Genomic DNA, 27811 nt, shown 5'->3' with positions numbered 1-27811 from the left:
AGGATAGCATGTTTCCTTTTTTCAAAGACATGTAAGTATGTAAAGAACAATTCTCTCTATCTCTTGCATATGCTGTCACTACTCACAACTCGCAAGGTCTAACCCTAGATCATTCATTGATTGGCATTGGCAGCAGAGTCTTTAAAGATGGTATGAGTTACGTAGCACATTAGCATCTGCGTACACCCGATGGTCTATCCCTAGTTAAACTTGATGCAGACAGCAATAACATTGTTTGCATCCTAGAATACAACAGGGTACGTGCACTTTACAACCCCCATCTAGATATGGACCCTGTACCTAAACAAATAAAACTTTTTAAAAAAATGAAAACAAAAACAAACAGAACCTATAGCAGATCTCCCAACAATACTGCTAAAGAAACAAAGAACTGCTGCTCCATCAAATAATACCATCACAAAACTGTCTAGTCCAAAATCAACTGAGCATCCATCAGAAGACAAATAGACAAATGTCTCTTCTCAAAAAACAACTGCAAGACCATCAATGGATACAGAGGCACACCTCTATGGTCCATTTAAATTCAGCAACACAACTGGAGCAAATTGCTATTTAAATGTAGCAATCAATTTTCTCTTTCAATTGCCACCAATTGTTCACAACATTTACTTAAACGGTTTAGGCTAGTTATGTTTGAAAATGCTCATCTGCATCGTAGGAATTCCACAAATAATCCTGACAACACTTACAGTGTCTAAGGTATAAGGCACACATTGGACTACTGTACAGAAATGGTAAAATTCACCATAAACAACCAGGAAGATCCACAAGAATTCCTAATGTACTTACTACAAGTACTGGAAACCAAAAACATCCCTATAAATGAAAAATGTGCAGATTTCATATACGCAGAAACATACATGCACTCTCTACAACCATGTTTCACAACAGCACATCCCTTATGAATGATTTGTTAATGTATGCATACCAAATTGTGAATCCATTCCATTTCAACAGCTTCTGCAGAATGCAAACCATAGCATATCATGCCCTTTTTGTAATTCAGACAATCGTTCCAACATACAAATAAACTCTCATGGCCAATATCTGATACTAATGCTTCTAAGGTACAATGCAGATGGCACCAAAAACAATTGTAAGCTTACTAGCGCTACACACAGCCAAGTATCTCTTGGTGAGAAAACCTTCACAACAGTTGGCATAATCTACCGCACTGGGGCTACAACCATTTCAGGCCACTAACAAATGCCTTCTTAATATTCCTTCAACCCAAATGTTGTCACTAAAGTATAACACAATAAATAATCAGTTAGAATAAGCCAACGGGTACCTAAGTACATACATAATACTACACTAGTCCTTTTAAAACCCAAGACAGTTAGAATACACCAATGGGTGTCTAACTACACTAAAACACCTTTCATTATAATACACTTCAAATATGCAATCACAGTCATTCTAACTTCAAAAAATCTTGTAATGTCCAATATAGTTAGAATATGCCAAGAGGTATCTCTACTTTAAAAATTCCCTTAATTACAATACGTCAAACAAACATACTACCATACTTACAGTCACATAATTACAGTAGTTTTTTTTTATCCTCTATGGATTTTTTCTCCCAATGACCCAATGATTATTTCATGTCAATACAACAACATTGTATCATGCCCTAATGTTGTACCAAACATAGAAACATAATAAATAGAATGGACTATTTATGAGGGTCAAACAAGAAATCTAAATGTAAAATTGTATCCAATTAAAGCTTTAAAACTATCCTGCTTAACAAATTATACTGTTTTTTTCACCAAAAAATGACCAGATATTCCAGCTTTATTACCGTATGCAATTAAGTAACCATACAAAGTATTATCCTATTTGTTATCTTCACAAAGAAACACATACATATTCCATAAGCACTATCCTCAATTGAACTACAATCATAAATACCATATATACTTCAATTATATAATTCCAACATATTACAAATACTGTATACTCCCCCTACAGTACCTATAATACTATTCAAATATTATTATTAATTTTTATTTTTATTTATTTATTACATGTGTTAAACGCCCAAACCCTCAGGTATCACGGCATTGTTGCAGACATCTCACAGTAAAGTTTAAACAGTATTCCAATTACAATACATAAACCATTGATACAAAGAAATACATAGGTTAATACATTACATGGTCACATTCATTATATACAATTTCTGGTAATAGTCTACACTGAGGAGGCATCTATGTGGGCCAGCAGAGGGTGGATATTTTATTTGTGGTTAGATTAGTACTGGTTGAATAACCAGGTTTTTAATAGTTTTTTGAAACATTGGAAGGAGTCTTCATTTTTAATGTTTAGTGGGAGCTCGTTCCAGAGTTTTGGGGCCATGTCTAGGAAGCTGCTGCCTCTTGCTTGAGAGCTTTTGAAACGGGGGATAGGAGCGATTTCGTATTGGATCTGAGCATTCTATTAGAATCTTTTTTTGCTTATCAAGTTGTTTAGATAGATGGAGCTTTGCTGGTAAGGCATTTGTGGGTAACACACAGTGATTTAAAGATGATTCTAGACTTGATGGGTAGCCAATGAGTCTCCCTCCTAATGTTGGAGATATGGTTGAACGTCTTGATTCCTAGGGCAGCTCATAGCGCTTTGTTTTGCATTAGATGTAGTTTCCCTAGGTTGGAGTTGGAGGTCCCTAGTAAGAGTATGTTGCTGTAGTCCAACTTAGATAGTATTAGCGCTCTGGCTAGGGTAATGCAGTTTGTAGGCGTAAGGTACTGGCGACTCAGGGTAATCAATTTGGAAGTGTAGGAAGTAGAAGCCATTAAAGCACTTACATGTCTGGTCATTGTTAGAACCATCAATGTTGATAGAGGAATAGTCTGGATGGAGGGCACTGATTTGGTTTGGGAGCCCACGATGAGAATCTCTGTTTTCTCATCATTGAGGCACAAGCTATTCAGAGCCATCCAGTTTTGGATTATTGCATATATCTTGTTGATGATCATCGTGTCTTGGGCATAATCCCTTGAGACCGGTATGAGGATCTGGTGTGTCATCTGCAAGGTTAGTGTAGATGACACCAATGGCATCCAAGGGTGAGAAGAGAAGCTTGTTGTATGCATTATATAAGGTGGGTGAGAGACAGGACCTTTGGGGTACCCCTATGGGCACTGGTATGGGGTTGGCCGCCTCTTTACCAGTGCTTACTCTAGACGTGCGTTCATCTCGAAAGGGTTTAACCCAGAGGGTGGCATCTTTAGAGTAGCAGAAATCATTGGCTAGAGTGGCACAAAGTATATTGTGGTCCACTAAGTCGAATGCTGCAGATAAATCTAACAGCAGTAGTATACAGAGTTTACCTGAGTCCCTGATGGTGTCTATCTGGATTTTCAGATCCAGGAGAGCCGTTTCTGTGCTGTGGTTGGGCCTAAATTCGGATTGTCTAGCTCCAAGGAGTTGATTTTGTTCAAGATGGGCTTGAATTTGATTGTAAGCTATTTTTTAATAATCTTGAGCAAATACGGTACCGTGGTTATTGGTCGGTAGTTGGTGGGTACTGTTGCATCAAGAGATTTTTTTTTCAGCAGTTGGGTCACCCACGCTTCTTTTATACTTGCCAGGACTGTATTGGTGTTGAATAAGGCATTCACAAAGTTAGTAATAATAGGGGTGAGGAGAGGGGCACAGAGTTTAACCAGGTGGGCTGGGAAACTGTCCCCTATGCAATTTGAGGCTTTTAACTTGGAGATAGTGTCTGCCACTGTATCTTGGGTCACTGGGGTAAATTAAAATAGCAAATTTGCATTTCTCTCAGTTTCATTCACATTGGTATTCAGCACATTTTTTCAGCTAGGATTTTTCTTTTTGTGAGGATTTTCTTTTGGAGTAGGTCAATTCTGGAGGCTAATGCATTTTGGATGGTAGGGCACCATTCCTTACTGGTGTTGGCAGGAGTAGTGACTGGGATAGGGAGAATGGAGAATAGTTCTTTGGAGTTGGAGGTGGCATTGCTAATACACGTGTTATACACCTTGGCTTTGTGGGTTATAATTGCAGCCTTGTAGATTTTATTAGCAGCTCTGAAGGCGTTGGCAAAATCTGTTGTTGAGATTTTTTGTTGATATGTTCAAGCAATCTTTTAGTTCATTTTAGCGAGACTAATTCCTCATTAAACCAGAAGCTCGTTTGTTTGTCAGCACGTCGTCTTTTGGTTCTTACCAGTGCTACCGTGTCAATAGTGGCGGTAAGGCACTTGTGGTAGGTGTCTGCCAGAAGACTGTTGTTGCTAGTGACCATGTTGGAGCACAGCACAGGCGTTATAATGGGGCTAGTTTCTCAGCTGTTAGCTTACAAATGTTTCTTGTTTCATAAATATCCATTGCCTTGGTCATTGAGGTACTTATCTTATTTCTCGTAAGGGAGAAGTTGATACTGTGGTGGTCAGTCCAACCAAGGGGTACAATTGACTCAATGGATATTTTGGAATTAAGCATAAGTATCCAATCCAGAGTTCGACCTTTGATATGGGTGGGGGCATTCACCAACTGAGTGACGTTCATGTCTTTGAGTGCAATATGTAGGGCTTCTGCTTTAGTGTCCTGCTTGTCATTGAAGCCTAGATTGATATCACCAAGGATGATATGTTTGGTGTTAGGTTTGACATGGGGATCTAGCAGCAAATGTATGTCTAGTTCCTGATTGGTATTGCTGTTGGGTGATCTGTAACTGACAAAGGGGTTGAGCATGATTTTCTGGTCAGTAATAAATTTCGCTAAGAGGAGTTCATAACCTACTATTTCTTGGATGGGGCAGGATCTAATTTGCAGGTTGGATTTGGCTATAATGGCCACGCCACCTCCTTGTGCGTTAGATCTATCAGTCCTAATGATATTGTAATCTGGTGGGATGGCCAAAGCTAGTAAGCGTCCAGAAGCTTGGTGCAGCCAGGTTTCTGTAACTACTAGCAGATCCAATTGTTGTTCGATAATGAGGTCATGGATTTCGATGATGTGGGCTCCTAGTGAGCGGGCATTGATAAGGGTGCCTTTAATATTACATGATGGCTCTACTGGTGGCTCTAGGGTGATGATTGGAGTCTGATTATCAATGGCACTAACAGAATGTTTGGCAGTAGCTCTAGAGAGTGTCTTACATTGTTCATTGCTGGGCAAAGGATTGGGCTTAGGCTTTTTGGGCAGAACATAAGCTGAATTATAGTTAATGGGGGGCAAGTTGGTACGTGATCTTAGGCGATGTGGTCTAGTGGTACCCTGAATCAGGAAGGTAGTCAAGTTGACCATATTATTCAGGGCGTACTCCTGATCTATCAAGGATGTGCGCTTAGTGGGCAATACGTTCTTTGAGCTTTTTGTCATGCTTAGGGTATTGATGTTGTCCTGGATAGGCAAAAAGGGAGGTGTGGTAGGTAGAAATAGTGTGGGGCAAGGGATGGATGATGCCGGGGGCAGGCTGTTCTTGAGAGGCCATTTCCATAAGTGATGGAAGAGCTACCTGAACAGGGTAGGCAGTCTTGCACAATGCAGAATGGAAACATGGTGGTAAGTAGCAAACCAAACATGACTATGTGCTCGGTGAGAGGGTGGCTAGAGCAGTATTATAGCCTACACCTTGATATTGGTTGCCTGGGTCGATGCAGGAATATTCTATGAAAGAGTCGAGTAGAAATAATCTCAACAAATTATTCCAACAATTATTTAATAATTGCGGCAGGCAGCACAGGTTAGGCAATGTAAAGTGGACTGGCATTATAATGTGGAAGTGTTGAGTAACGGTGTTGTGTAGCACAGTCGGACTAAGTGTGAGGTCAAATTAGCATAATACATTCCATATGGCCTATGCAATAACAACAGAGCAGCATAACAGTAAATCACAGGCAGTGATGGTACTGGTAGTAACTGGGTATAATATATCCTAGGATCATAGATGTAGGCCAGTCATATATACAGGTCTAGCAAGGTAATGGGTCACATGTAATAAAACAATATACATACTCATTGAATTACTATGTTTACGATAGATTGTTACAGAGCATTAGGTAGTAGCTAGACGGCATTATATAGATCCGGCCACTGGCCAAAACCACCACAATATAATTAAACGATATGACAAGTGTGTACAATATACCTTCAAATAACAAGACCCACCCAGAACCCACTACAATCCAAATGATGTCCGCGGACAGCAACATTGACCACATATTTGGCAGCACCTGCAAACCCTTTTTTCTCCTATGAAAACAACTCCATGTCAACTTTATTCCACTCCCCCACCCTTTCCAGGGCCTCTTCGGCCACAAATTACCCCCAGCTGTGTTTTCCAGACTTTTTGCTCACTGTGGTGTCTGTAGTCATTGGCAGCTGTCGCAGGATCCAACATGGTGACCGTTTAAAAAATTATGACGCACCTCACGTTTTTTACCATCCAATCAACATGCGTTTTTGGTGTTCACAGACATCAAGCCAATCCCTGATTGACCCAAATGCAGCTGAAGACTCTGAATCACTTATTATGTTTGACCTACTTTTTGGCCATTTTCAAAAAAACTACTGGACAGATTTTTACAAGAGCATGCTTTTGGGACCAAGTCACTGCTCTTGGTGTATGTTTGGTGAAAATCCATCCAGCGTTTTGGACTGCAGGCCCGAGCCACATTTTGTTTCCACTGTGCCTGTGAGAATTTAAAAATGCTAGGACCCCCTATAACTGTGCTCCCCCTGGAAGAAAGTGTGCCAAATTTTGCAGAACCATTCCATGGGATACATATACTCTATTTGCAAATTTTGATGAGGATTTGTCCAGGGGGGGCATATAAGCTTCCCAAAAGTGTTCTTTCTATGAGTTGAGCAAATTAACCATAAGTACAGGGCCGCTACAACAGTCACTGTAATATATAATTAGGGTGAGTAGGACTCCAATAAAAACCACTTAAAATTCTATTGTTAATAACGTTTGATTCACGTAACAGATTTGGCTGAATTTTTAAAGTGATTTGGGATTAGGGATTTACGCTCCACCGACCCCCCCCCCCCCCACTGCAATGCAAAGTTTCACAAAGATTTGTTAAAAAATACAAAAAGTTATCGAGAAGACAAAAATAAATGTTTTCCAAAGTTGCGGCCTACTTTCCATTCATTTTCCCATGGGCAAACAAGGTCAATTTGTGCCCAAGCGCACAGCACAAACGGCTGGATGGATTTGGACCAGGTCCTTAACAACTTGGGCACAAAGCATTCAAAAGCGTTCTGTTTGTGGTTTGGAGTTATTCCGTGCAGTAGTTATTTAAATATTTGATGGAGAGGGGAAAAAATAGATATCTATATCTCGGGTAAATTATCAGAACTGTTTTTCTTTAGCAATGAAATTGCCACAATCTTTTTTTCTCAGTCCGAGAGATAGCCGCAGCTATAGCAGAGGATAACGGGACATGAAAAGTAGGTTAAAAGCTATTTTCAGGTCGAATTAATTGCAAATGACATTAGCCTAAAGGTGGAATGTGACTGGAGGACACCAAGTGACATTTGTGAGTTAGAGGAGGTCCAGGGAATGAGTTTGCAAAACGAAGCTTTCAGTAGCCTTGGCTACAGCCTTAAATAGCCGACATTTCAAATGAAACTGCGTCATGGAAACAGCCTGTGTCAAGAGGGCAATTGGAGAGGGCAGGTGAGGGGACCATGGTAGTTTTTATTTTTTATTTTTTATTATTATTAAATGATGTAGTTTATTTATAAACTTCTCATTTATGTCTTAAACAAAATACACACAAATAGTTTCATTCAAGTATTAGAGATTCTTTTGTTTTCAGTCCAAATCAGTTGCCATCTATTTCAGGTGCTTGTGTCTTTAGTCTCCACTATAATATTGTTCCAAAATTGGATAATCGTGAACACAGGTTTTTTGTTATTGCCCAACAGAATCTGGGCCCATCGGTTCCAATTGGGTGTTAAAGCTCATAAACATCTCACTAAACAGATTTCTCTTCTCTGTCAACGCAGTACAATGCATTATTACGTGATGAAGTGATTCAACAGTTTCTAAACAAGTTCTAGGAATTCGTTTTGATTTTACCAAAACTTCTCGTGTCGGGAGCAGTTTAAGGCAGAGCCTCAGAAAGGTGTCTCGTATCTTCTGAGCTGGGAAAATCATTAGATACGTTGCTAGTTGATTAATGGCTCTTATCTCGTGTTCACAATTTAGGTCCAATTGATATTGACCTTTGAGGTGAACTGGTGTGATCCAGTCATTTTGAGTGATTCGCTTTTTTGCTTCTTGAGGACATTGTTTTAGCATTTCAGTCGATATGTCAGCTGCCTGTAGTTTAATCTCTCTTTTCTATTCATTTAAGGCTATATCATTTCTAGAGATGAGTCTTGGCTGAAGTATTTCAATTGTGGTTCTGATCTCATCATTTAATTTTTTCCTATGCAGTTCGAGCTATTTCCAGCTAACAATTGACTCTAGGGACTGAATAGCAATTTCATAGTGAATGTGTTGCATGGGGTAAGACACTGGCAGTGCCAAGACTTTTTACCGGAATTTTGCTTCTAGTTGTTGCCTTATGGACCGATCTAATTTGATCATAGATTCACTTGCATAAGTCAATATTGTCACCACTTTCTGTCTATTGAATAATATTACCGGCTTCATGGAATACTTCCCAAATTTGTGATGGAGGAATTAACTTTGTCACGCTGTGGATTGAGCGTTGGATTTAAGGTGATCCACCCATTCTTTTTCCACTTTTTAATTACGTTAGCTTAAACTTTTTGTCAGGCAGAATTACATGCAGTACCATTTGGGAACACTACGCACAATTAAGCACAATCTCACCTTTGGTATAAGGGCCTCATTCCGAAATTGGAGGTAGCCATGGCGCTATTTGCGCCATGGCTGCCTCCAATACCGGGTCCGGCACCGGTCTTGTTCAATGGGGAATTACTGGTGCATTCCGACCCAGGAGGGACCGGTAAGTCCCCATTTAACAAATCATTCCCTATTCCCATTTCAGCCCCCATAGGTCTCAATGGGAATGGGGAGGGCGCTAATAACGGGCTCGCGACTAGCAAGCCTGTTATTAGCGCCCTGGTCCCTTAGCGGGACCCGTAAGGGACGTGTGGTCAGGCAACACGTTCCTTACGGTTCCCGCTAAGGGACTTTGGAATTGGTGGTAAGGGATTACAGGCACCGGTCTCCTTACCGGTGCCGGTAATCCCTTACCGCCCAACTCATAATGACCCCCTAAGTCTGTACTGCACAGTTTTGTTGTAGAAGGGTTGAGCAGCCAGGCTTATCTAAAGAGGGATGTTAGAGGTACAAGGGGTTACTCAAAGGACTAGCAATCACAGTGGTTCAAACAAACACTTACTCAAGGTTTCTTGGTAAAACAATATTACACATTCCACTAGTAATAAGCAGCTCAATGTCACACTATAATACACTACAGTACCAAACCAATACGTTTCTGAACAAGTTAGGCTCCCCTGAAGTCAGTAACTTTCAAAAGGGGTAGAAAGACAAAGGATAAAAGAATCAAACTCAGTTACTTTCATAGGCAGGACAAATAGTTTCAGATCACTACAAGAGGCAGTTCAATTCAATAGGCCCGGGCCATAGTCAGTGGATCAGTGTCTTGGATAGACTAGCACAGTTCTGGTAGTAAACGGTTAAGTCTTTGCCAATGTTCTTAGAAGTAGTTTGCACGAAAAAGAGTTATAGGTGGGTTTAAGAGCAAACAAGACTCCAAAGTTGGGAAAGTTTCACAAACTTTCACTGCGGCAAAGAGGATTTTTCTACCACATTTGCACAGTACCTTTTGAATGAAGAAAAGCTGTAGCTGAGAGAGTTGTTCCTGGCAGTCCCTGCAGATCTTTTTGTTCCTGAGCATCAGTCGTGGGGACAAGAGGGAGGACGTCGGGAGGTTCCTGCACTGCAAAGGGAAGGAGCCACAACCTTGGCAAAACGTCGGTTTAAGGTGTGAGTGCCTTAAAGTCCACAAACTGATATTCTTCTCACTGGCTATCCGGTTTTCAACAGCACTCTGAAGAAAATTTGACCAGTATGGAGATGGTTTCCAGGTGGCTTGCGAGTTGGTTGTTCCCACTAATTCAAGGGAAGAAGTCGTCCTTGAAGGGGCTTCTCTGTTGAGGGAGTTTCAGGCAATTCGGACCTGCAGCAGGGCTTCACCTGGCAAACCATCGGTCCAGGAGTTGCAGCAGTTGTCTTCCTTCAGCTCGTCTTCCGTTCATTCGTTCCAGTGGTTGACTCTGCCTTCCAAATCCCAGAGGCCTGCTTTTAAACAGTTTTCTCCCATTCATTCCAGCCTAGCTGTCACTCACCCAGCAGGGTGGCTGTCCTTGCCATACAGTCAGCCAGCCAATCATGCCAGAGTGTATTCAGGTCTCTTAGGAGACTAACCACATGGAGTTTCAGGCACCTCCCTCACATCCTGTCCACCCCAGACACTCAGGTGCTAGAGAGGGGCTTCAGCACTGAAGCCCGCCAAAGGCAAATGAATAAAGGGCCCAAACCTGGTTTGGCGCGCAGAGACAAACACTAGAAGGACCTATCCAAAATGAAATGGTGAAAAAAGCCGATGGGAATCTGTTTTTACAGAGAGGGCTCAGACACCATCTTGAAAAACAGGGCTCCGGTGGATTTCTGCTACCGGAGCGTTTAAACGGGTCACAGTCAAGGAAATCATGGTAATAACACTGCTACCAGCCATTCTGAGAGGAAAGGGTAGCTTTTGAGGGCTACATTTGTTTTCTAGGCATAGGGAACACTAGGTATTCCCTTCAGCACTCTGCTGGATCTAGCAATTTAAAAAGACTAGAAAAGTTAATTTTACTTTACATTCACTGGGAGACAGTAATTGATCCCAGAGAAGGTACTTAAACCTTCGGAAGTCTCAAAGACATCCCTGTGCCACTGCACTGAGGGTGCTGTGTGACACACAAGAAAAATATGATGCCTATGGAGTTGTCTAAAACTCCATATCCAAAGAACACAAAAGTAAAACACACATCAAAATACATGAAAGAGAGGGAAAAAAAAGGCTCACACTCTTTCCAGGTAAAAAATAAAGTCCTAGAAATCCAGCAAAGTTGCTGGGGGTCTCAAAAGCTAAGGGAAATTAGCACATTTATGAGAATTCTCCCTAACACTTTTTACCTTCAAGAAAGAATGCTTGTGTTTTCCATTTGCTGGAAGCGACATGTGTAAGTCATATTTTTTGTCTTTTTGTGTGTTGATCTTCAACTCATTAGTTTTCATGTAATCTTCCAGCTTTGTTAAGCTAGTTTGAAGGCCTTGCAGCATTTTATCCAGCATCACTATGTCATCAGCGTACATTATACATGGACTAGGTTCCGCATTAATTTTCGATGGATTTGTGTCAAATATTGATTGGATTCTATAAAGTCTGATGTATATAAATTGAGAAGGGTAGCCCTGAGAGGGCAACCCTGTTTCAGGCCATTCCATGTTTCAATCGGGGCTGTTAGCACTCCGTCCTTTGACATTCAGATTGTTATAGTTGTATTGGTGTAGAGTTGTTTTATTGGTTGTAAAATGTCTTGAGGGCATTTCCATTGTGTCATTTTGTCCCACAGTTTGTGCCTATTGACCATGTCAAAGCTAACTGCAGGTCAATGAAGGCTGCGTATACTTGGACTTTCTTCCTTATTGCTTCTTGTTTCAATGGGCCTCATTACAACCCTGGCGTTGGACCATGGTGCTACTAGCACCATGGTCCATGCCGGATTCCGCCATGGTGGATGGCGGATTTACCGCCCCATTCCAAGGTTGGCGGGGCGGTAAATCCCCATTCACCATGGCCCCTTCCCCATTCCCATTTTTGGCCCATAGGGCTCAATGGGAATGGGGAAGGCGCTAATTACGGCACCGTAAATTACGGTGCCGTAATTAGCACCAAGGTCCCTTAGCGGGTTGGACTTTAACGCCTGCAAAAAGCAGGCGTTAAAGTGTGAATCGGGCGTTAAGGGTTTAACAGCGCTGCAGCCTTTTACGGCGCAGTTAACCCCTTAACGCCAGGGTTGTAATGAGGCCCAATAAGTTCAGGAGAATTAGGATAATATTTGTGGCAATTTTTTTCACAAACCCTGTTTGTCTTACAGCTTCTCATTGTGTCTTCATGACCCAAGCAGTTAGTTTTTTCAGCAGGAATGTCGCAAAGATATTCCCTAGCGGATGTAATAGTGCTATAGGTCGATACTTGCCGGGCTCTTTCCTGTCATCGTGCTTGTAAATGGGTATCAGGATCACCACTTTCCATGTCCTTGTGATGTTATTGGTGTCTGCGATTAGCACGAATATTTGGGCACAGAGCTCCGCCCATAGCTTCGGGTTACGTTTTATGGTATCATTACTTAGCCTGTTCAGCCCTGGAGCTCGCAATGCATTTAGATTTTTGATTAATGTCAAAATGTCATCTTGGTCCCAATCAACTGTCCATTTCGTTGCATGCTTGACCAGTGGGCCATCCATCACTTGGTTCCTTTTCTTATAAAGATCAATGAAATGTGCAATGCAGCGTAGTTCAGGGACGTCTGGAATCAATTGATCTTGTTGATTTGTTTGCAGATTTAGAAAGTTCCATAACTATCTTGAATCTTTTTTATTGCATTCAGTATATTTTCCGCATCATATTGGTTTAACATCATTCTTGTTGTTTTCAGCCAGTTTTTGTAGCGCTGTTTTTCCAATTTGATGCGTTGATATTTGTCTTCACCATTCCATTTTGTTAACAATTTTAGATTCTTCCGAAGTTCCTTTTTTTCTGCTATTTCTGAATGGTACCAATGAGTGTGTTTCTTACTTGTTTTGTTCACATGATTTGGTAATTGGTTATAAGGACCAACACCCACTCATAATTCATTTTTGGGATCCCTTTGAGGTGTGTATTCGAAAAAAGTTTTTATTAAGTTTTCTGTTTGCTGTTGATTAATTTGCAGTCTGTTCATACCATTATTAATCTCCAAAACTGGGAGTGTAATTTTATTTTTTGGTGGGCCTGAACAAAACCATGAAACTGTAAGGATGTGATGATCACTATTTAGTGAATGGATATTGTCAATTTTATGGGTTTTTTCTTTTATTCCAGTGGAGGTATAGATATAATCTATTGTAGCGGTCGACTTGCTATCATTCAGCGGACTATCCGTTAGAAACAAGTTTCTATTAGCTATTTCTGTGTTCCACCATTGGACTCTTAACAGTAAGTTGGTGTGGTCAAGAATCGCTCCGTTATGGTCTAAGAGATGGAAGTTCAGGTTGCCACACAAGATGAATTCAATTTAAGAGAATTTCTCACTTGCTTGGTCCATGGCAGAAAAAACGATGTCTATAATATTTCTTCATTTATTGCTGCCGGATTCCAATACAGATTTATGATACCTAGTTTTTTCATCACTGTTGTGGTCTCCTGGTAATTTTTCATTTCCAGGATTTGAGTAGGATATTGTAGGGTGGTCAATTGAGCCCAAGTGTTCAAGTTGTTCGATTAGAACATTTCTAAACTTGAATCTACTTTAATCATGGTAAGCTGCCCCGACTATGGCCGTCCTTTTGCTCTTTGAATTGCCAGGTTTGTGTATGTGATATAGCCATCACATACCGGTTGGATAGAAATCCAAATCTCTTGTATTCCATTAGCATAGGGTGATAAGCGCCTTCTCGTGTCGGAATGGTTGTTACGGTCGCTGATTGTTTTGGTCTTTCCTTGCTGAGTTTGTGTTTTCTATGTCCCTCCAGATAAAGTGCTTTGTAATATTCAATCATGCCATGTTGTTTAGCCTGTCGCTTCTGTTGCTTCTTGGGGAGGGTCTTCGATTTTCTGGTGAGTTATGTTTTGGTAAATTGGTATGATAAACGCACAGATTCATTCGATTGTCCGACTGTTCTGGTTCTTGTTTTCAGTCTTGATGATTCCAGGCTCCTCTCAAGCTTCTGTCTCCATCTGCAGCACAGGTAAACCTTAATTGATGGAAATGCTTTTCCATTTCCAGCAAAAGTGTCATTGTTTTTCTGGATTGAAATTCGATCCACACTATATCTAGACTTTGGTCGTCTATGAGCCAAACTAGTTTTAAATCTTCTGACTGTATGGATTTAAGGTGGGGGTATTGCATGGAACAAACTTAGAATGTTGGTTCTGTTTAATACGAGTCCATCATTTCATATTTCATTTCTTTCCAATTTGATTCTGTTTAGATTTGCCTGTCTACGAGCATCTATAAACCTGGGCAGTTTCAGATCAATCTCTTGTCTTTCTTATCTAGTTTCATTTACTCACTCCTTCGATGACTGTGAGGGCTTGTAGTATCAATTATTGAGGCCTGATTATCATTTTTTAGATCTATCACTATCGTTTGATCAAGTAGTGTAGACTCTAGATTGGTCTCGGAAATATCCTTGCATTTGAGGTCGATCCTTACTGTCTGTAATGTAAGTCCTTGCTCATATTGGTTGATGATTATTAAAGTGGAGTGATTCACATATGTGGAGAGCTCAATAACAATCTCATGTTTGTCGCCCGTGTGTGTCGACAGGTTCATCATCATTTCCTGTTGTGCTTGTTCGTCACTTTGCTTCAATGGTGGTGGTTGGCTGGTTAATCGATTATGAATCTTAGGCGACAGCTTTGTGTCTTTTTTCTTCTTGACTCAGAAAATATATCCTTTTTTGTGGTTTCTGATTAATCTTTTGTGGTATGGATATATTTTGTAAAAAGCCTCTGGATCCATTTTGTCCTTTTTTACTTTTTTTTACCGATTCTTGTTTCTGTTGCAGCAGATTATTATTGTGGTTTTGTGCAAAAATCGCAAAGGTCTCTCTCTCCCTTTTTGTATTGTCTCAATAGCACGTGAGTTCTTAGGGTCTTTGTTTTCCACTTGTAGCGTGGCTGCCTTAGTCTTGGGTTGGCGCTCGTCAAAAGAGACAATATTTGATTGAGTAATTTTTCAATCTTTGGTTTGAGGTCTAGACTTTTGTACTGTGTTTTCAATGTTGTTCTGGTCACTAGATTTGTGGAGGTCCCCTAAGGGTTGTGATTCATCATTTGCAGTTTTTTTTTCATTGTTATTTTCATGTCTCTTCATGTTTGGTTGATCTCTTTGTCCATTTGCGGCAGTTATCATCGCAATGAAAGAACTAGTCATCTGTTTTTTGTCCTCCCGATCATTCCTGGCTATGTCGAAGAGTCTAGTCTGCCACATCAAACTTGCTTCTGCTTTAGATTTTGGCACTCTTGTATTTTACTTATGAATTTTTCAAGATGAATTTGTTTAGAGTGTCTGAGCGCCAACAAGGTCACCTGGTCCTTTGTCGTCTTTATGTTAGCTTCTTGTAATTTCAAGAATGGAATCAAAGCTTGTGTTGTTGTTGCTATGAACATATTCTGAAGGTCTATCATTGTGGTCAGGATTCGGTCTCGTTGGCAACCTTGCGGCAGATCACAATTACATTTGTTGTCCGGCGTCTCATCTGGTCTTTTCGTCGCCTCTGGTTGAGCATCCCATAATTCGAAATTCATTATCTCTGATAGCTGGTCCCTAGTCTCAGGGTATTTTGGAGTATTATGAGTATCAATATCAGTCTTAACAGTTGGTCTTGTGGCTAACGGTGTTGAGGTAATGTGAGTATCCATCTTATTTATCTCACATATATTGCCAAAGACTTCTCTCCTTTTCTCGTGATTACTCATCAATGTTTCAATTTATGTAATATCTAATGATAGTTGCGCCATCTGTGGGTGGAGTAACTGGTTGAATGGCGGCCTTAAGAGTTCAGACTTGCTTCCTTGTCTGCACTTTTTTTGCCATATTTCTTTCGCCAATATGGCTTTGTATTTTTGTGACATATCTGCCCTTGAGGAGCCGAGCGGGGCTAGCTGCTCACTATCACATGTGTTTTGATTGAATGTCTTGCATATAAGAGATTTGCTATTCAGCCCACCTGAATCTATATTTGAGTCAATGTGAGCAACCACAGGCGTGTGTGTGAAAGTACTACTATTCATCTGATCTCCCAGTTTGGAATCGGGAGATGCTGTAACCAGTATTTGATCCACCACGTAGTTTTGGTTATTTAAGATCGCTGGCTCTGCCTCCAAATCTGAGGCCATCATCTCCCTCTCTTCCTCCCTGTGGATACAGTATTGAAGCAGTGGCCTCGTTGGTATATCTCCTAATGGAGTGAATGGGTCACACACTTTGATTAGTGATTGGGTGGTCCGCTTCTTGGTCGTTCTGGGCCCGAGGGCATATGCATCGAGGTGATATTGGGTCCAAAATATAAGACAATGGAGGTGGAGGGGGGAGGCCTCCGGTGTTGAGAAAGTCTTTGTCCGTAAGCGTGTCTGAATGCCGGGGAAGCAACCATACTGGGAGCCTCAACAGAATATCACAACTGACACAGGGGTGGGCGGGCAGCATACAGGTAGCACAGTGGTGGACCTCGCCTCTGTTCCGCCTCCTGAAGTCTCGACTCTGCTCCGCAGGGAGTCTGGCTTCTTGTCTGAGTAAATTCTCCCTCTTCGATCAAGCCAGTGGGTAGTCTCAGTCTGGCTAGTGAGCAGACTCTAGCACGTCGAGCCTTTGATCCTTTGATCCCTTGGTCCCGGTGTCATGGAGCAGTCACAGCAGAGGCGTTCTGCTCATAAATCACTTCGGTGCTACTTTTTGTCTCCAGCACTTGGGATATCCCTGAAACAGCGTGTGTGCTGGTTGATCTTCGGACTGCGAGTTCCTGTGTCCCCGAGCTCACCGAACACAAAGACACAAAGTCTCGGCATCCTGACTCTACGGCCGCTCTGCGGAGTCCTGCAGTTTTTGAAGGTAATTGATAGAAGACAGCAAAAGAGGACAGGAATGCTCAACAAACACGTTGCTTGGAAAACAGCAATCAACCTCGTCCTGACTCCGACCTTGGTAATAGAGTGGGGCGATGGCAGTGAGTGTGGGGACGCTTGGTTTGGGTTCTGGGAGGCTAGGGAGGGATTTTTTTGCACAATCATTTTTCCAAATAACTGCAGCTAAACAGCACTTCAGATAGTTGCTGGTTTGTTTTGGCTTGTACCTGTGGCTATAGATTTTGGGGGGGGTTTGTGTTTTATTTCTTTTTGAAAGATATTTTTATAGGTATAGTGACGTCAGGGGTGAAAAATCACTGGTCAGTGTCACGGTAGGTATTTGGGAGTCTTATCTATTTTAACTCTGTGCTTCCAGACTATCCTATATGTGAGACAGTGGAGAAATAAAGAAGAACACTGTCAATAAAAAATACAATAAGGAACCACCCTATTCTAGCTTTAGATGCCCATCCATTGTATTTTAGCCTGTATTTTCTCACCTCTGCTACTATATCTTGTGTAATTGTACCAATGAAATGTATCCCCATCTAGCCTACTGCCATGTATACTCTGCTCTCTTTATCATTGTCTACCTAACATTACTCCATGAGCAGTCAATTACCATATTGATCTTTTACCTATCATTGTATCATTGATTGATTGATTGAGATATTTATAACGTGCACGCATCAACCCCAATCGAATCCTGGTGCAGTTGGAGTATATCATCAGACAAAGTATAGTCACCAATCACATGTTGACAGTAGCCCATGAGTTAACAGAAAAGGTGAGTTTTTAGTCTTGCTTGAAAAGTTAGGAGCAAGTTCATTTTCCTTAAATTTAGAGGGTGACTGTTCCACAATCTAGGCCCGAAGACCGGAAATCTACAATCTCCCCTGGAAATGCATTTTGTCTTGGGGATTCTGAGTAGGGGGCTGTCCTCCGACCTTAGGGACCTAGTAGGTTGGTATGGCATTAGCCTGTCCCTCAGGTAGCTTGGTGCCAGACCATTTATGCATTTCAACACTAGACAACCAATCTTGAACTTTATGCGATCCTCCACTACTAACCAGCGAAAACAGCAGCGAATACCAGAGATTGGGGTGTGTTTTGGTACCCCAAAATACTAGCCTAACCACTGAATTTTGTGCCTTTTGTAAGCAATAGATTTGTTTGGCATAGGCTCCAGCGAGAAGGCCATTGCAATAGTCCAATTTTGAATTAACTAGATCTACCACCATAGCATGATCATTCTCAGGGACATATGGGAGGGTTTGTCGTAACGCCTGCATGTTATAGAATGCTGCCTGAACTTTTGTTGAAACCTGTCCGTTGCAGCCCAGGTTGCTCTGCCAAATGAACCCTAGATTTTTTACTTTAAAAACATACTTCAGTCTTGAGCCTAAGAACAGAGGGGCCAACTGCTATAGGTCCAAAAACAATCACCTCAGTTTTACTTGGGTTAAGCTGCAGCCAATTTGATGCCATCCATACCACTATATCGTCCATGTATCTACCCACCTTGATAAGAGAATCATCTGCATCATCAAGTCTAATAAACAGCTGCGTGTTGTCTCCGTAGGATTGGAAACTGATGTTATGTTTTCCTAAGATGTCCATCAGTGGGTGGAGATAAAGATTAAACAGGAGGGGTGAAAGTGAGGAAGCCTGTGGGATCCCACTAAATTGTGAGAGAATTTCTGACAGGGTGCCCCCCATGTATACTTTCTGACTGTTGCCAGTCAGAAAGTACACAAACCAGTCAAAGATACTTTTGGAGACATTTTCTCTACATTTTCGATGATCCAGCATGATACTGTGGTCCACTGTGTCAAATGCTGGGGATGGATCATTGTATCATTAATCTCTTTTTCGTCATTCATATTTCATACTCAGATATTTTTATTTTTTTTATTTTGCTGGGCAGTGACTATACAAAAAGGGGTGTGATTGGTGTATTGAGTATTGCGCCTAGCAACATCAACGGCTGGAGTATTTTCCTGCGGTTACTGCACACACTCCTGGTGCACAGCATTGCTACCCATGGGTAAAAGTGGGACTTGCGCAGCCGTTGGTATATGCCGTGGTTTCGACAGATACTGGGCAGGGAAAAATACGATTTCTGTGAGTTTGGTTGTTTGTTATCGGTTGTTGTTACTATTGTACTTGTGTACTTGTATGAGTTAGGTTTGAGAGAAAATGTGTTGCCCATTTTAGTAGTTTGCTTAATATATTGGGGGTCATTACAAGTTTGGAGGCAGCCATGGTGCTTTTAGCGGCATGGCTGCCTCCAAACTCGTGTCCAGGTCTGGGTTGTCGGAATGGGGATTTACCGGGTCATTCCAACCTTGGAGGACCCGGTAAGTCACCATTCTGAAAACCATTCCCCACTCCCATTCCAGCCCCCATAGGGTTCAATGGGAATGGGGAAGGAGCTAATAACGGGCCCGCCAATAGTGGGCCCGTTATTAGCTCCCTGGTCCCTTAGCGGTTCCCGCTAAGGGCGGCTGGTAAAACCAGCTGGCCTTAGTGGGACCCGCTAAGGGACCCCGGAATGCGGCGGTAGGGGGTTAACGGCACCAGCATCCTTACCGGTGCCGTTAACCCCTTACCGCCGCACTCATAATGAAGCCCATAGTCTGATTGCGTTGTTGATTTTGGGTAGTGTGAAAACCACCATGTTGTGCAGCATCCTCATTTAGATTGCAGAACTCCCACAGTACAGTATGCTGAGCGTGTGGCTGTTGTGGAAGTACCATTAAAGATTTCAATATTTAAAAGTGTATTTGGGATGTTATGTGTCAGCTAAATTGCCACTGCTATCAGATGGTATATATTTGGACCTAGTTAGATTAAGTGGTAGTTTATTCTTCATTTATTTTTTTTACCTTTTACTTTAACACTGGATTGTCAGATGGCGTGGTACTATGATCCATATTCTCAGATTTAGTGGCAGTTGATGTATGATGTGTGTTTTTTTACTTTTACTAATTTGCTGCTTAAATTCAATAGTATTTATATTCATCTATTTCATTTTTTGTTTGCAGGTTTTTGAGGGTGCGTGTTTGCTATCTTGTACTTGCACAGTGGTCTGTTGATTGTGGACTATGGGCCTCATCAAAAATTGGGCAGTAACCCTTACATGCGGCAGTAACGCTATTACTGCTGCATTTAAGGGTTGGCCCGATCACAAGTTGGGCGCTAAATGGGTTGTACTACTTAGAGTGCGTTTTCAGCGCTATTAGCACCAGCACTAATAGTGCCCTCTAGGCCCATTGGATTTCCCCGACTTACCGCTACTGATGATCTGGTGCTAATAGAGCCAGACCGAGTAGTGGTAACCCTATTTGTATTGGGCAGTATCCCGGTGGTATTACTGCCAGGATGCCGCCCAACTCGTGATCAGGGCCAATGTGCTGACACTTTCCGTTGAACATGAGCCTTCCTATGGGGTTACTCCACGTCATGCTAATGGACTTGAACATTTTTGAGTGGAGGTAAAGCATAAGACACCCACATCATGTTTTTATCTCGTTTTTTTTTCTCTCCACCATGTTTTTTTTCTTGCAATAACTGAATGGTTAGATTGGAAAAGATAAAGATGGTGTAAGGAAAAAGTTGCATTCGTTTTTCCAAGTTTTGTTTTATCGTTAAAGTAAGGTATCACACCTCGTACATTACCCAAGTCATTGCCTCCACAATGTAATGGTATGATGTCTGGCTGCCCTGTACTTCCCCAGACTGAACAATTTTGAAAATATGTGGAGCCACTGAATTCCCTGCAATCAAAACAATTTAATTGTACAATTTCTTAAACCTAGGTCCATGTTAATATTGACAGCCTGATTCATGGAATTATTTGCGTGAAAAACGCAGATTTGCGTGCCTTTTTGCCCGAAAATCCCTGTTTGAAGTATGGGGATTTTCGGGCAGAAAGGCGCGTAAATCTGCGTTTTTCACGCAAATAAGTCCATGAATCAGGCAGTTAGTTTCTTACAAAAAGGTAGTAACCAAAACAACCAACTGTCTCCGATCAGCCACACAGTTTTAAAACCAGCCATGCTATCTCGAGTGTTGGATGGTTACCATAATAGTGCTATTAGTGCTGCCAGTTGTGTTAGTTTGTGGGTTTTTGGAATCCACCATGGATTTTTGTTCATAATGACCCAATGATTACTAAGTATGAAAAGAGCAACAGTGTTGTATGCACGCATGTTGTATCCCATACAGTGCATGTGATGCACTACGAGATATGAGGGTCAAAAAAACTTGAATATTAAATTGTGTTTCTTAAAGTGTGTGTATTCTCTAATTATGTTTTCTTTTTTTTTTTTTTACAGATAGAAGCATGTTATTGCATTTTCTCTTTTTGTATATCTAGTGACTGTATTCAAAGCTTCTGTACCTCAGAGATTACCCATGCTCCCACCTTTTCATTCTCATTGACTTTACATGTGTATATATATATATATATATATATCTTTGTTAAAGGGATGTTATGGTTATAAGTAAAACCGAAAAACCTCAGAAATTCGCCAGTTATGGAAAGCTAAGCAACCATAACTATCACTACCACCGTGCACTGCTAAGACTAAAACACAGGGGACATCAAAGATAACATGAAAATGTCACAAAATAAAAAAGGACAAATACAATTGTCTGTCCCAAATACTTTTCTCTAGCCAGGCCCTTAGCAAGGAGAAATGTGTACTGTAATTTGCTTATTGGGGCATGTGCTTGGCTGAAGCAGTCGGTTTGAATGGGAAAAAAATATTCTGCTTGTGGTTACAGCCTGAAGTGGTGGACTAGATTAAAACAAACTTGCTTGACGAGCATTAGCAAGGACCTGAAAGCATGTTTTTGGAAATATGTCTTGTGTTTTATTTTTCCAAAGTGTAAGAATGTAAGTCTGGGTAGTGGTCCTGGCCATCGGCAAACTTAAATGTGTACTCTAATTTGTTTATTGGGGAATGCAGCATGGCCAAAGCCTGTGCCCCGTGGATCTGAAGACTGGCCATGGTTGCAAGCCATGATCAATGCCCATTTGTTACATCATTAGGGTACAGTGTACATTGAGCTAGGATGCAGGTTAGGTGCGGTGAATAAAAGGAGTGGATTGGTTGGGCTGGAATCATGACTGAGCCTTATGCAATAGGCAATTGAACAATGATTTGTATCCCCAGCATGCACTGCTGATAACGACAGACATAAGTATATGTTGCAACAAATATGTTTCTTAAAGGTGGTTTATAGTTCTTTCACATACATGAAAAGAGGAATTATTAATAACTTATATACAGTGATGTAACACCATGGAATATTTTCACTTCTACTCCTCTGCTTCAGTAGTTAGCCAGTGGCGTCCCACCTTGGCACCCCTTGGCATTTCCCTCTAGGGTTCTCATAAGCACTTGCCCATTCGTACTACCCCTTCTATTTATGCACTTCTCTCACTGCACAATGCATATGTGCATTTATAGGCACACTGTGTACCATTATTATGCATAAGTAAGGGAAGTGCAGATGCAAATGATTTGTAGAAGATTTTTGAGTGGCAGTGGTGTGTGGAAGCTCAATATGATCATAGGGTGATATGTACGTTTTTTGTAAGTGATTGGTCTATGGATGTGTGACTGTTTGAAAGCAGGCATTGAGGGAGTGTTAAAAATATAAAACTAAAAAGGGTAGAAGGGCTGCCCTGTGTTACGGTGTGCACATGCCATCTGGGTCTTTTAATGATCTATGGCCTGGAAAGGGGACTGTGGAGACTGCGGATAGTTGTAAAGGTCCATCAATTATGGTCGTTATGGTCGTTATTGTATGCAGAGAAAAGTATTTGGGACAGAAAATTGTTTCTGTCACTTTATATTTTTCTCTAGTAGACAATGGTCCATTATTTCCATTAGCATAACACACCATGCTAATGGAAAGGTTGGAGAATCGTATTGAGTCTAACTACTTTACTGAGAAATGTAAAGTAAATGTAGTTAATAAGATTATTTTGTATTTCTCTTTTTTAACTGTGAAAGGTAGTTCCTAAACGAACCTTTCTTTAGCTGTTTTTTAAAAAAAAAATAATTCTGTGCAGGATAGGTCAGTTAGTAAGGTGGGGAGGGAAATGAGGGAAGCGGCACCAACCAAAAATATGGAGGGGCAGGTGGACAGGGGAAGATGTTGCGCGTATGTTACATCTAAGGTAGGGGGTAGTGTTTTTCATGCTCCTCGATAACAGCTTCAAAAGCACTTCGAAATTGCTCCCCCTCTGCAGAGTGGTGTGTTGCAGTATATACAGAGTACTGTTGTCTTCGAAAGATATGGATCATCAGCCTCTTTTATCGCTTGCAAGGTAGCTGGTGGGATTTTGTGTCCCACAGAAGTAGGCTGAGTGGTTATAGCATTGGTTGAGGAAGATGAGGTGTAGAAAGACAGCCTTGTACTTGTTAAGAAAGGAACAACCTTTCTGAGAGTATTGCAGTGGTTGGATTTGGTGTGGTGGTTCATGCAGCTGATCCTGTAGGAGTACTGTCCAGGTAGTGCATTTCACATTGGTAGCTTTAGCCTTTAGTGCATTCCCAAAATGGTAATGAACTGCCACACCCATGATTCTCTCTGGGTGATAGAGGTAGGCACTTCCACTACCTCATCTTCTTGGTCCTCCTCTTTGTCTTTTGAAGTACTGCGCTTTTTTTGTTGTGTAGGTCCTACACCTGGTGGAGGTGATGGCTCTTAGGGGGGGAGGGATGGCAATAGCTGATGTATTTTTAATATAAATAGCAGTTTTGCTAATATTCTTCCATGTTTGTGCTCTGTGGTAAATTGTTAATGGATAATGAGTAAGAATAGGTGTAGGAGCTGTGCATGGGTACATTTTGATTTTGAAAGTGCCTAGATCAGCAGAAAAAGCAGTCCTGAACTGTTCGCGAAGCACTGACCCATTCGCACAGTGCAGATGCATTCACAAGCACGTCATCATGCACCTAGTCAAATGACACTGTCCAAAAAGTCTGCGATGATGTCAGACGTTCGCGAACTTTGACGAACACAGAAAAAGTTGCAAAAAAGTGTACAGAAGTGCTAAAAATTATGCTAGAAGGTGGGCAATGGGAGAGTTTTAAGGTGAAAAGTTGTAAATTGGACAAAAAGGGTTGATCTTAGTAAGTTGTTGGAAATTAAGAATGCACTGGTAAAAACCTATGAAAATTCACTGAAAAAACCTTGTTAAAGGGACGTTATTGTTAAATTGCACTAATAAAAACCTATGAAATTCAATTAAAAAAATGTGTTATGAAATTCAATTAAAGAAATGTGTTAAGGGGACGTTATGGTCACAAGTACAACTGAAAAACCTCAGAAATTCACCAATTATGGTAAGATAAGCATCCATAGCTCGCACCATCAACGTGCACTGCTAACACTAACACCCAGGACATGAAAGATGACATCCCAAAGGCCATTGATGAGTGAGAGAAAAATAACAAAAAAGAGAACACATTTTGTCTTTTTTTAGAACATGCCAATATAATGATGTACAAAGAAACCTGTGATTTTCTTCTTGTAAGAGGTAGAAGTTCTGAATTTGCCATTTTCTAAGCTTTCAAGAACAGGTTGAGTGGAAACAAAAAAAATATTTTTTCATAAGGTTACCATCAGTTTTGTGCAAAGTAGGTGAGGTTTCCCTCTAATAGGACTGTCTGAAAAGTAGACAAAATGTTAAGTTCAGGAAGGGGTGATTTGCGCAGGTCAGGCAACAACTATGTACTTAAAAATTCTATAATTTGGGAGAAAATTGGAAAAGTGAATGAAAAAAAAGTATGTGCTGGACATATTTGGACTGGTAGGGTAATGGCTTCTGTCAATATTGAAAAAAACAATGGACAGCTACATTCCCCTGACTCATCTTGTTAGGAAATCACACATTTTTGGTAATGTTTCACAAAACAAGCAATACCACGAGCCAAAAACTGAGCAATGGTACACAGGTTTTTTATCCTGACGGTCTAAACAAATGCACTTTGCATTTGAGAATAAGGAAAACGAATGTGGTGAAGAATGGCAAGCATACGTTTTTTGAAATAACACAGGCAGACCTTTTGAAAGATAGGAGACTGTTGCAGGTTACAAAAGCGGAGTGTGCCTAAAGCAGCGACTAAATGTAGGTCACATTTGGGAAATTAAAGGGCTGTGTAACAAAATGGAGTAGGAAATGTGTCAAAACGTTCTAAAAACCAAGAGAAAACAACAAATGTCCTACCTTCCCACGTTCACACAGATGTCCCAACGGAAACGGAACCCCACATGTGTCGATGCACTGACTGGGCCGCAAAGGGAATAGTGTAAACCACTGGTTCATCAGACGCCCTGGGGAATACTGGTTTTGACAGCCTGGACAACCCACAGATTTATGCTTGGGGTGTCGCAGCAACCAAGGAATAGAGGGAACCCCATACATTTCTGGAAAGAAGATACTCAGGGTAATCGAAAGAGGTCTGACTTGCGCAAATCGCCCTAGACAAGGGCTGGCAAACTCCAAAATGTAGGAAAAAAAAAAATTTTCAGACATTTGCAATACTTTCACATATTCCCACAGGTGTCCCGATGAAAACAGTACCTCAAATATGTGGGTGCACTTACCTGGGCACAAAGGGAAAAGGCTAAACCACTGGTATACCAAAGGGTCTGGGAAGAGGATGTTTTTAGGATTGTGGTCTTGTGGACAATCCACAGATTTGGCCCTGGGGTGTCGCAGCCACAGGGAACTGCATGCATTTCTGAAAAGAAGACACCCGTGGGAATCCAAAGAGGTATGACTGGTGTGAATCACCCTAGAATGTATCACCCACAATGCCTGGCAAATTCCAAAATTGTAAGTGAAAAAACACAATTTTCTGAAATTTGCCACAAGGAAACACACCTAACACCCCAGCAACAACACATGTCCTACCTTGCCACATTCTCACATGTGTCCCAACTAAAACGATACTTCAAATGTGTGGTGCTCCTACCTGAGCACAAAGGGGAAAGGCTAAACCACTGGTAGATTAAACCCCCTTGGGGTAGACTGAATTTGGCTTTGTTGACAACCCACAGATGTTGGCACGCGGTATCGCAGCCACTAAAGAAAATGGGGAATCCCATGTAATTCTGAAAAGAAGACACACGTGGGAATACAAAGAGGTCTGACTTGTGTGAATCGTCATAGAATATATTACCCACAAGACCTGACAATATGTAAAATGTAGGGGAAAACCAGGAAACCACCAAAACGCACCGGTAACAACATACGTCCTACCTTCCCACATCCCCACAGGTGTCCCATCGAAAATGATACCTCACATTTGTGGGTGCACTTACCTCGGCGCAATGGGAAAAGGCTTAACCACTGGTATACCATAGGGTGAGGGAAGAGGCAATTTTTAGGATTTTGGTCTTGTAGACAACCCACAGATTTGGACCTGGGGTTTCAGAGCCACTATGGAAAACAGGGAACCCTATGTATTTCTGCAAAGAAGACACCCGTGAGAATCCAAAGAGATCTGACTTTCATGAAACGCCCTAGAATGTATTACCCAAAAGGCCCAGCAAGCTCCAAAAAGTGGAGAAAAAAAACCACAATTTTCGAACATTTGCCACAAAATGCTAAATGACTGGTACACCAAAGGGCACAGAAAGAGGAAATCCTGATGGTGTTTGGAGCTGTGGATAATTCACAGAATTGGACTTGGGATGTCGCAACCACCAAGGAAAACTGGGAACCCCATACATTTCTCAAACAAAGACAACTGGGGAAATCTAAAGAGGTCTTACTTTCACCAATCGGCCTAGAATTTATTACCCACAAAGCCTGGCAAAGTCCAAAAAGTTGTAAAAACTAAACATTTTCAGATTTTTGCCACCAGTAAACGACCGAAGCACACTGGCAAAAACGCATGTCCTGTCTTCCCACATTCCTACAGGTGTCCCAACACAAATTGTACCTCATATGTGTGGGTGCACCTACCTGGGCACAAAGGGAAAAGGCTAAACCACTGATACATCAAAGGTCCCTGGAAGGGGACATTCTAATAGTATTTGGAGGTGTAGACAATCCACAGATTTGGGCCTGGGGTGTCTCAGCCACCAAGGAAAATGGGGAACTCCATATATTTCTGAAATGAAGACTCCCGGAGGAATCCAGAGAGGTCTGACTTTTGCCATTCACCCTAGAATGTATTACCCACAAGGCCTGGCAAAGTCCAAAATGTAGGGAAAAGATGGCAATTTTCAGACATTTGCCACAATGTAACAGCTGAAAATACCAGCAGCAACACATGTCCTTCCTTCCCACGTTCCCAACAGTGTCCTGACAAAAAATGTACCTCACATGTGTGGGTGCACTTACCTGGACGCAAAAGGGAAAAGGCTAAACCGCTGGTATACCAAAGGGCCCAGGAAGAGGAAATTCTAATTGTATTTGAAGTTGTGGACAATACACAGATTTGGGGCCAGGGTGCCTCAGTCACAAAGGAAAACGAGGATCCCCATACATTTCTGAAAAAGAAGACTCCAGGGGGAATCCGAAGAGGTCTGACTTTTGCCAATGTCCCTAATATGTATTACCCACAAGGACTGGCAAAGTCCAAAATGTAGGGAAAACAATGACAATTTCCAGACATTGCCACGAGGAAACAGCCGAAACACGGCAGTAACAACACATGTCCTACCTTCCCATGTTTCCAATGGTGTCCCGACAAAAACTGTACCTCATATGTTTAGGTGCACTTACCTGGGCGCTAAGGGAAAAGGCTAAACCACTGGTACACCAAAGGGCCTAGGAATTGGAAATTATGATCGTATTTGGAGTTGTGGACAATCCACAGATTTGGACCTGGGATGTTGAAGCCACTAAGGAAAATGGGGAACCCCATACATTTCTGAAAGGAAAACACCTGG

The sequence above is a fragment of the Ambystoma mexicanum genome, chromosome 6p, assembly GCF_040938575.1.
Source record: "Ambystoma mexicanum isolate Mex_15411 chromosome 6p, UKY_AmexF1_1, whole genome shotgun sequence".
In the NCBI taxonomy this organism is placed as follows: Eukaryota; Metazoa; Chordata; class Amphibia; order Caudata; family Ambystomatidae; genus Ambystoma; species Ambystoma mexicanum.
The sequence above is the reverse complement of the archived record's forward strand: the minus strand, read 5'-3'. Positions refer to the sequence as shown.